Here is an 8735-nt window from a genome sequence, read left to right on the forward strand (position 1 = left end):
GGAAGGGGAGGAGTCAGCTACAAAATGGCTTCCTAGGAAAGGGGAGGAGTCAGCTACAAAATGGCTGCCTAGGGTAGGGGAGTAGTAAGCTACAAAATGGCTGCCATGAGAAGGGGAAGAGTCAGCTACAAAATGGCTGCCTAGGGAAGGGGAGGAGTCAGCTACAAAACGGTTGCCATGTGTCAGCTACAAAATGGCTGCCTAGGGAAGGGGAGGAGTCAGTTACAAAATGGCTACCTAGGGTAGGGGAGGAGTAAGCTACAAAATGGCTGCCATGAGAAGGGGAAGAGTCAGCTAAAATGGCTGCCAGGGGTCAGCTACAAAATGGCTGCCTAGGCAAGGGGAGTAGTAAGCTACAAATTGGCTGCCATGAGAAGGGGTGGAGTAAGCTACAAAATGGCTGCCTAGGGAAGGGGAGGCTACATAATGGCTGCCTAGGGAAGGGGAGGAGTCAGCTACAAAATGGATGTCTAGGGAAGGGGAGGAGTCATCTCCAAAATGGCTGCCTGGGGAAGGGGAGGAGTCAGCTACAAAATGGCTGCCTAGGGAAGGGGAGGCTACATAATGGCTGCCCAGGGAAGGGGAGGAGTCAGCTACAAAATGGCTGCCTAGGGAAGGGGAGGAGTCAGCTACAAAATGGCTGCCTAGGAAAGGCGAGGAGTCAGTTATAAAATGGCTGACTGGGGAAGGGGAGGAGTCAGCTACAAAATGGCTGCCTAGGGAAGGGGAGGAGTCAGCTACAAAATGGCTGCCTAAGGTAGGGGAGTAGTAAGCTACAAAATGGCTGCCATGAGAAGGGGACGAATCAGATACAAAATGGCTGCCTAGGGAAGGGGAGGAGTCAGCTACAAAATGGCTGCCATGTGTCAGCTACAAAATGGCTGATATGAAAAGGGGAGGAGTCAGCTACAAAATGGCTTCCTAGGGAAGGGGAAGAGTCAGCTACAAAATGGCTGCCTAGGCTAAGGTAGTAAAGTAAAGGTAAAGGTATCCCCTGTGCAAGCACCGAGTCATGTCTGACCCTTGGGGTGACGCCCTCTAGCGTTTTCTTGGCAGACTCAATACGGGGTGGTTTGCCAGTGCCTTCCCCAGTCATGACCGTTTACCCCCCAGCAAGCTGGGTACTCATTTTACCGACCTCGGAAGGATGGAAGGCTGAGTCAACCTCGAGCCGGCTGCTGGGATTGAACTCCCAACCTCATGGGCAGACAGATTCAGACAGCATATCGCTGCCTTACCACTCTGCGCCACAAGAGGCTCTTGGCTAAGGTAGTAGTAGTAAGCTACAAAATGGCTGCCATGAGAAGGGGAGGAGTCAGCTACAAAATGGCTGCCTAGGGAAGGGGAGGCTACATAATGGCTGCCTAGGGAAGGGGAGGAGTCAGCTACAAAATGGCTGCCTAGGGAAGGGGAGGAGTCAGCTACAAAATGGCTTCCTAGGGAAGGGGAAGAGTCAACTACAAAATGGCTGCCTAGGCTAAGGAAGTAGTAAGCTACAAAATGGCTGCCATGAGAAGGGGAGGAGTCAGCTACAAAATGGCTGCCTAGGGAAGGGGAGGCTACATAATGGCTGCCTAGGGAAGGGGAGGAGTCAGCTACAAAATGGCTGCCTAGGGAAGGGGAGGAGTTAGCTACAAAATGACTTCCTAGGGATGGGGAGAAGTCAGCTACAAAATGGCTGCCTAGGCAAGGGGAGTACTACGCTACAAAATGGCTGCCATGAGAAGGGGAGGAGTCAGCTACAAAATGACTGCCTAGGGAAGGGGAGGCTACAAAATGGCTGCCTAGGGTAGGGGAGTAGTAAGCTACAAAATGGCTGCCATGAGAAGGGGAGGGGTCAGCTTCAAAATGGATGTCTAGGGAAGCGGAGGAGTCATCTCCAAAATGGCTGCCTGGGGAAGGGGAGGAGTCAGCTACAAAATGGCTGCCTAGGGAAGGGGAGGAGTCAGCTACAAAATGGCTTCCTAGGGAAGGGGAGGAGTCAGGTACAAAATGGCTGCCTAGGGTAGGGGAGGAGTCAGCTACAAAATGGCTTCCTAGGAAAGGGGAGGAGTCAGCTACAAAATGGCTGCCTAGGGTAGGGGAGTAGTAAGCTACAAAATGGCTACCATGGGAAGGGGAGGGGTCAGCTACAAAATGGCTGCCTAGGAAAGGGGAGGAGTCCACTATAAAATGGCTGCCTTGGGAAGGGGAGGAGTCAGCTACAAAATGGCTGCCTAGGGAAGGGGAGGAGTTAGCTACAAAATGGCTGCCTAGGGTAGGGCAGTAGTAAGCTACAAAATGGCTGGCATGAGAAGGGGAGGAGTCAGCTACAAAATGGCTGCCTAGAGAAGGGGAGGAGTCAGCTACAAAATGGCTGCCATGTGTCAGCCAGAAAATGGCTGGTATGAAAAGGGGAGGAGTCTGTTACAAAATGACTTCCTAGGGAAAGGGAGGAGTCAGCTACAAAATGGCTGCCTAGGCTAGGGGAGTAGTAAGCTACAAAATGGCTGCCATGAGATGGGGAGGAGTCAGCTACAAAATTGCTGCCTAGGGAAGGGGCGGCTACATAATGGCTGCCTAGGGAAGGGGAGGGGTCAGCTGCAAAATGGCTGCCTAGGGAAGGGGAGGAGTCAGCTATAAAATGGCTGCCTAGGGAAGGGGAGGAGTCAGCTACAAAATGGCTGCCATGTGTCAGCTACAAAATGGCTGATATGAAAAGGGGAGGAGTCTGCTACAATATGCCTTCCTAGGGAAGGGGAGGAGTCAGCTACAAAATGGCTGCCTATGCTACGGGAGTAGTAAGCTACAAAATGGCTGCTATGAGAAGGGGAGGAGTCAGCTACAAAATGGCTGCCTAGGAAGGGGAGGCTACATAATGGCTGCCTAGGGAAGGGGAGGAGTCAGCTACAAAATGGCTGCCTATGGAAGGGGAGGAGTCAGCTACAAAATGGCTGCCTAGGGAGGGGAGGAGTCAGCAACAAAATGGCTGCCTAGGGTAGGGGAGTAGTAAGCTACAAAATGGCTGCCATGAGAAGGGGAGGAGTCAGCTACAAAATGGCTGCCTAGGAAAGGGGAGGAGTCAGCTATAAAATGGCTGCCTAGGGAAGGGGAGGAGTCAGCTACAAAATGGCTGCCTAGGAAGGGGAGGCTACATAATGGCTGCCTAGGGAAAGGGAGGAGTCAGGTACAAAATGGCTGCCTAGGGAAGGGGAGGAGTCAGCTACAAAATGGCTTCCTAGGAAAGGGGAGGAGTCAGCTACAAAATGGCTGCCTAGGGAAGGGGAGGAGTTAGCTACAAAATGGCTGCCTAGGGTAGGGCAGTAGTAAGCTACAAAATGGCTGGCATGAGAAGGGGAGGAGTCAGCTACAAAATGGCTGCCTAGGGAAGGGGAGGAGTCAGCTTCAAAATGGTTGCATGAGAAGGGGAGGAATCAGCTACAAAATGGCTGCCTAGGGAAGGGGAGGAATCAGCTTCAAAATGGCTGCCACGTGTCAGCTACAAAATGGCTGGTATGAAAAGGTGAGGAGTCTGCTACAAAATGGCTTCCTAGGGAAGGGGAGGAGTCAGCTACAAAATGGCTGCCTAGGGAAGGGGAGGAGTCAGCTACAAAATGGCTTCCTAGGAAAGGGGAGGAGTCAGCTACAAAATGGCTGCCTAGGGTAGGGGAGTAGTAAGCTACAAAATGGCTGCCATGAGAAGGGGAGGGGTCAGCTACAAAATGGATGTCTAGGGAAGGGGAGGAGTCATCTCCAAAATGGCTGCCTGGGGAAGGGGAGGAGTCAGCTACAAAATGGCTGCGTAGTGAAGGGGAGGCTACATAATGGCTGCCCAGGGAATGGGAGGAGTCAGCTACAAAATGGCTGCCTGTGGAAGGGGAGGATTCAGCTACAAAATGGCTGCCTAGGGTAGGGGCGTAGTAAGCTACAAAATGGCTGCCATGAGAAGGGGAGGAGTCAGCTACAAAATGGCTGCCTTGGGAAGGGGAGGAGTTAGCTTCAAAATGGCTGCCATGTGTCAGCTACAAAATGGCTGGTATGAAAAGGGGAGGAGTCTGCTACAAAATGGCTTCCTAGGGAAGGCGAGGAGTCAGCTACAAAATGGCTGCCTAGGCTAGGGGAGTAGTAAGATAGAAAATGGCTGCTATGAGAAGGGGAGGAGTCAGCTACAAAATGGCTGCCTAGGAAGGGGAGGCTACATAATGGCTGACTAGGGAAAGGGAGGAGTCAGGTACAAAATGGCTGCCTAGGGAAGGGGAGGAGTCAGCTACAAAATGGCTGCCTAGGGAAGGGGAGGAGTCAGCTACAAAATGGCTTCCTAGGAAAGGGGAGGAGTCAGCTACAAAATGGCTGCCTAGGGTAGGGGAGGAGTCAGCTACAAAATGGCTGGCATGAGAAGGGGAGGAGTCAGCTACAAAATGGCTGCCTAGGGAAAGGGAGGAGTCAGCTACAAAATGGTTGCCACGTGTCAGCTACAAAATGGCTGGTATGAAAAGGGAAGGAGTCTGTTACAAAATGGCTTCCTAGGGAAGAGGAGGAGTCAGCTACAAAATGGCTGCCTAGGCTAGGGGAGTAGTAAGCTACAAAATGGCTGCCATGAGAAGGGGAGGAGTCAGCAACAAAATGGCTGCCTAGGGAAGGGGAGGCTACATAATGGCTGCCTAGGGAAGGGGAGGGGTCAGCTACAAAATGGCTGACTAGGGAAGGGGAGGAGTCAGCTATAAAATGGCGGCCTAGGGAAGGGGAGGAGTCGGCTACAAAATGGCTGCCATGTGTCAGCTACAAAATGGCTGGTATGAAAAGGGGAGGAGTCTGCTACAAAATGCCTTCCTAGGGAAGGGGAGGAGTCAGCTTCAAAATGGCTGCCATGTGTCAGCTACAAAATGGCTGGTATGAAAAGGGGAGGAGTCTGCTACAAAATGGCTGCCTAGGAAGGGGAGGCTACATAATGGCTGCCTAGGGAAAGGGAGGAGTCAGGTACAAAATGGCTGCCTAGGGAAGGGGAGGAGTCAGCTACAAAATGGCTTCCTAGGAAAGGGGACGAGTCAGCTACAAAATGGCTGCCTAGGGTAGGGGAGTAGTAAGCTACAAAATGGCTGCCATGAGAAGGGGAGGAGTCAGCTACAAAATGGCTGCTTAGGGAAGGGGAGGAGTCAGCTTCAAAATGGCTGCCATGTGTCAGCTACAAAATGGCTGGTATGAAAAGGGGAGGAGTCTGCTACAAAATGGCTGCCTAGGGTAGGGGAGTAGTGAGCTACAAAATGGCTGCCATGAGAAGGGGAGGAGTCAGCTACAAAATGGCTGCCTAGGAAAGGGGAGGAGTCAGCTATAAAATGGCTGCCTAGGGAAGGGGAGGAGTCAGCTACAAAATGGCTGCCTAGGGAAGGGGAGGGGTCAGCTACAAAATGGCTGCCTAGGAAGGGGAGGCTACATAATGGCTGCCTAGGGAAGGGGAGGAGTCAGCTACAAAATGTCTGCCATGAGAAGGGGAGGAGTCAGCTACAAAATGGCTGCCTAGGAAAGGGTAGGAATCAGCTATAAAATGGCTGCCTAGGGAAGGGGAGGAGTCAGCTACAAAATGGCTGCCTAGGGAAGGGGAGGAGTCAGCTACAAAATGGCTGCCTAGGGTAGGGGAGTAGTAAGCTACAAAATGGCTGCCATGAGAAGGGGAGGAGTCAGCTACAAAATGGCTGCCTAGGGAAGGGGAGGAGTCGGCTTCAAAATGGCTGCCATATGTCAGCTACAAAATGGCTGGTATGAAAAGGGGAGGAGTCTGCTACAAAATGGCTTCCTAGGGAAGGGGAGGAGTCAGCTACAAAATGGCTGCCTAGGCTAGGGGAGTAGTAAGATAGAAAATGGCTGCTATGAGAAGGGAGGAGTCAGCTACAAAATGGCTGCCTACGAAGGGGAGGCTACATAATGGCTGCCTAGGGAAAGGGAGGAGTCAGGTACAAAATGGCTGCCTAGGGAAGGGAAGGAGTCAGCTACAAAATGGCTGCCTAGGGAAGGGGAGGAGTCAGCTACAAAATGGCTGCCTAGGGTAGGGGAGGAGTCAGCTACAAAATTGCTGCGTAGGGAAGGGGAGGAGTTAGCTACAAAATGGCTGCCTAGGGTAGGGCAGTAGTAAGCTACAAAATGGCTGGCATGAGAAGGGGAGGAGTCAGCTACAAAATGGCTGCCTAGGGAAGGGGAGGTGTCAGCTACAAAATGGCTGCCTAGGCTAGGGGATTAGTAAGCTACAAAATGGCTGCCATGAGAAGGGGAGGAGTCAGCTACAAAATGGCTGCCTAGGCTAGGGGAGTAGTAAGCTACAAAATGGCTGCCATGAGAAGGGGAGGAGTCAGCTACAAAATGGCTGCCTAGGGAAGGGGAGGGTACATAATGGCTGCCTAGGGAAGGGGAGGAGTCCGCTATAAAATGGCTGCCTAGGGAAGGGGAGGGGTCAGCTACAAAATGGCTGCCATGTGTCAGCTACAAAATGGCTGGTATGAAAAGGGGAGGAGTCTGCTATAAAATGCCTTCCTAGGGAAGGGGAGGAGTCAGCTACAAAATGGCTGCCTAGGCTAGGGGAGTAGTAAGCTACAAAATGGCTGCTATGAGAAGGGGAGGAGTCAACTACAAAATGGCTGCCTAGGAAGGGGAGGCTACATAATGGCTGCCTAGGGAAGGGGAGGAGTCAGCTACAAAATGGCTGCCTAAGGGAAGGGGAGGAGTCAGCTACAAAATGGCTGCCTAGGGAGGGGAGGAGTCAGCTACAAAATGGCTGCCTAGGGTAGGGGAGTAGTAAGCTACAAAATGGCTGCCATGGAGAAAGGGAGGAGTCCGCTACAAAATGGCTGCCTAGGATAGGGGAGGAGTCAGCTATAAAATGCTGCCTAGGGAAGGGGAGGAGTCAGCTACAAAATGGCTGCCTAGGAAGTGGAGGCTACATAATGGCTGCCAAGGGAAGGGGAGGAGTCAGTTACAAAATGGCTGCCATGAGAAGGGGAGGAGTCAGCTACAAAATGGCTGCCTAGGAAAGGGTAGGAATCAGCTATAAAATGGCTGCCTAGTGAAAAGGGAGGAGTCAGGCTTCAACATGGCTGCCTAGGGAAGGGGAGAGTCAGGTACAAAATGGCTGCCTAAGATAGGGGAGTAGTAAGGCTACAAATGGCTGCCATGAGAAGTGGAGGAGTCAGCTACAAAATGGCTGCCTAGGGAAGGGGAGGCTACATAATGGCTGCCTAGGGAAGGGGAGGAGTCTGCTATAAAATGGCTGCCTAGGGAAGGGGGAGGAGTCAGCTACAAAATGGCTGCCATGTGTCAGCTACAAAATGGCTGGTATGAAAAGGGGGAGGAGTCTGCTATAAAAATGCCTTCCTAGGGAAGGGGAGGAGTCAGCTACAAAATGGCTGCCTAGGCTAGGGGAGTAGTAAGCTACAAAATGGCTGCTATGAGAAGGGGAGGAGTCAACCTACAAAATGGCTGCCTAGGAAGGGGAGGCTACATAATGGCTGCCTAGGGAAGGGGAGGAGTCAGCTACAAAATGGCTGCCTAGGGAAGGGGAGGAGTCAGCTACAAAATGGCTGCCTAGGGAGGGGAGGGAGTCAGCTACAAAATGGCTGCCTAGGGTAGGGGAGTAGTAAGCTACAAAATGGCTGCCATGAGAAAGGGAGGAGTCAGCTACAAAATGGGCTGCCTAGTTTAGGGGAGGAGTCAGCTATAAAATGGCTGCCTAGGGAAGGGGAGGAGTCAGCTACAAAATGGCTGCCTAGGAAGTGGAGGCTACATATGGCTGCCAAGGGAAGGGGAGGAGTCAGTTACAAAATGGCTGCCATGAGAAGGGGAGGAGTCAGCTACAAAATGGCTGCCTAGGAAAGGGTAGGAATCAGCTATAAAATGGCTGCCTAGTGAAAGGGAGGAGTCAGCTTCAACATGGCTGCCTAGGGAAGGGGAGGAGTCAGGTACAAAATGGCTGCCTAGGGATAGGGGAGTAGTAAGCTACAAAATGGCTGCCATGAGAAGTGGAGGAGTCAGCTACAAAATGGCTGCCTAGGGAAGGGGAGGCTACATAATGGCTGCCTAGGGAAGGGGAGGAGTCAGCTATAAAATGGCTGCCTAGGGAAGGGGAGGAGTCAGCTACAAATGGCTGCCATGTGTCAGCTACAAAATGGCTGGTATGAAAAGGGGAGGAGTCTGCTACAAATGCCTTCCTAGGGAAGGGGAGGAGTCAGCTACAAAATGGCCTGCCTAGGCTAGGGGAGTAGTAAGCTACAAAATGGCTGCTATGAGAAGGGGAGGAGTCAGCTACAAAATGGCTGCCTAGGAAGGGGAGGCTACATAAGGGCTGCCTAGGAAGGGGAGGAGTCAGCTACAAAATGGCTGCCTAGGGAAGGGGAGGAGTCAGCTACAAAATGGCTGCCTAGGGAGGGGAGGAGTCAGCTACAAAATGGCTGCCTAGGGTAGGGGAGTAGTAAGCTACAAAATGGCTGCCATGAGAAGGGGAGGAGTCAGCTACAAAATGGCAGCCTAGGATAGGGGAGGAGTCAGCTATAAAATGGCTGCCTAGGGAAGGGGAGGAGTCATCTACAAAATGGCTGCCTAGGGAAGGGGAGGAGTCAGCTACAAAATGGCTGCCTAGGAAGCGGAGGCTACATAATGGCTGCCTAGGGAAGGGGAGGAGTCAGTTACAAAATGGCTGCCATGAGAAGGGGAGGAGTCAGCTACAAAATGGCTGCCTAGGAAAGGGTAGGAATCAGCTATAAAATGGCTGCCTA

Source organism: Paroedura picta, chromosome 16, assembly GCF_049243985.1.
Source record: "Paroedura picta isolate Pp20150507F chromosome 16, Ppicta_v3.0, whole genome shotgun sequence".
NCBI lineage: Eukaryota > Metazoa > Chordata > Lepidosauria > Squamata > Gekkonidae > Paroedura > Paroedura picta.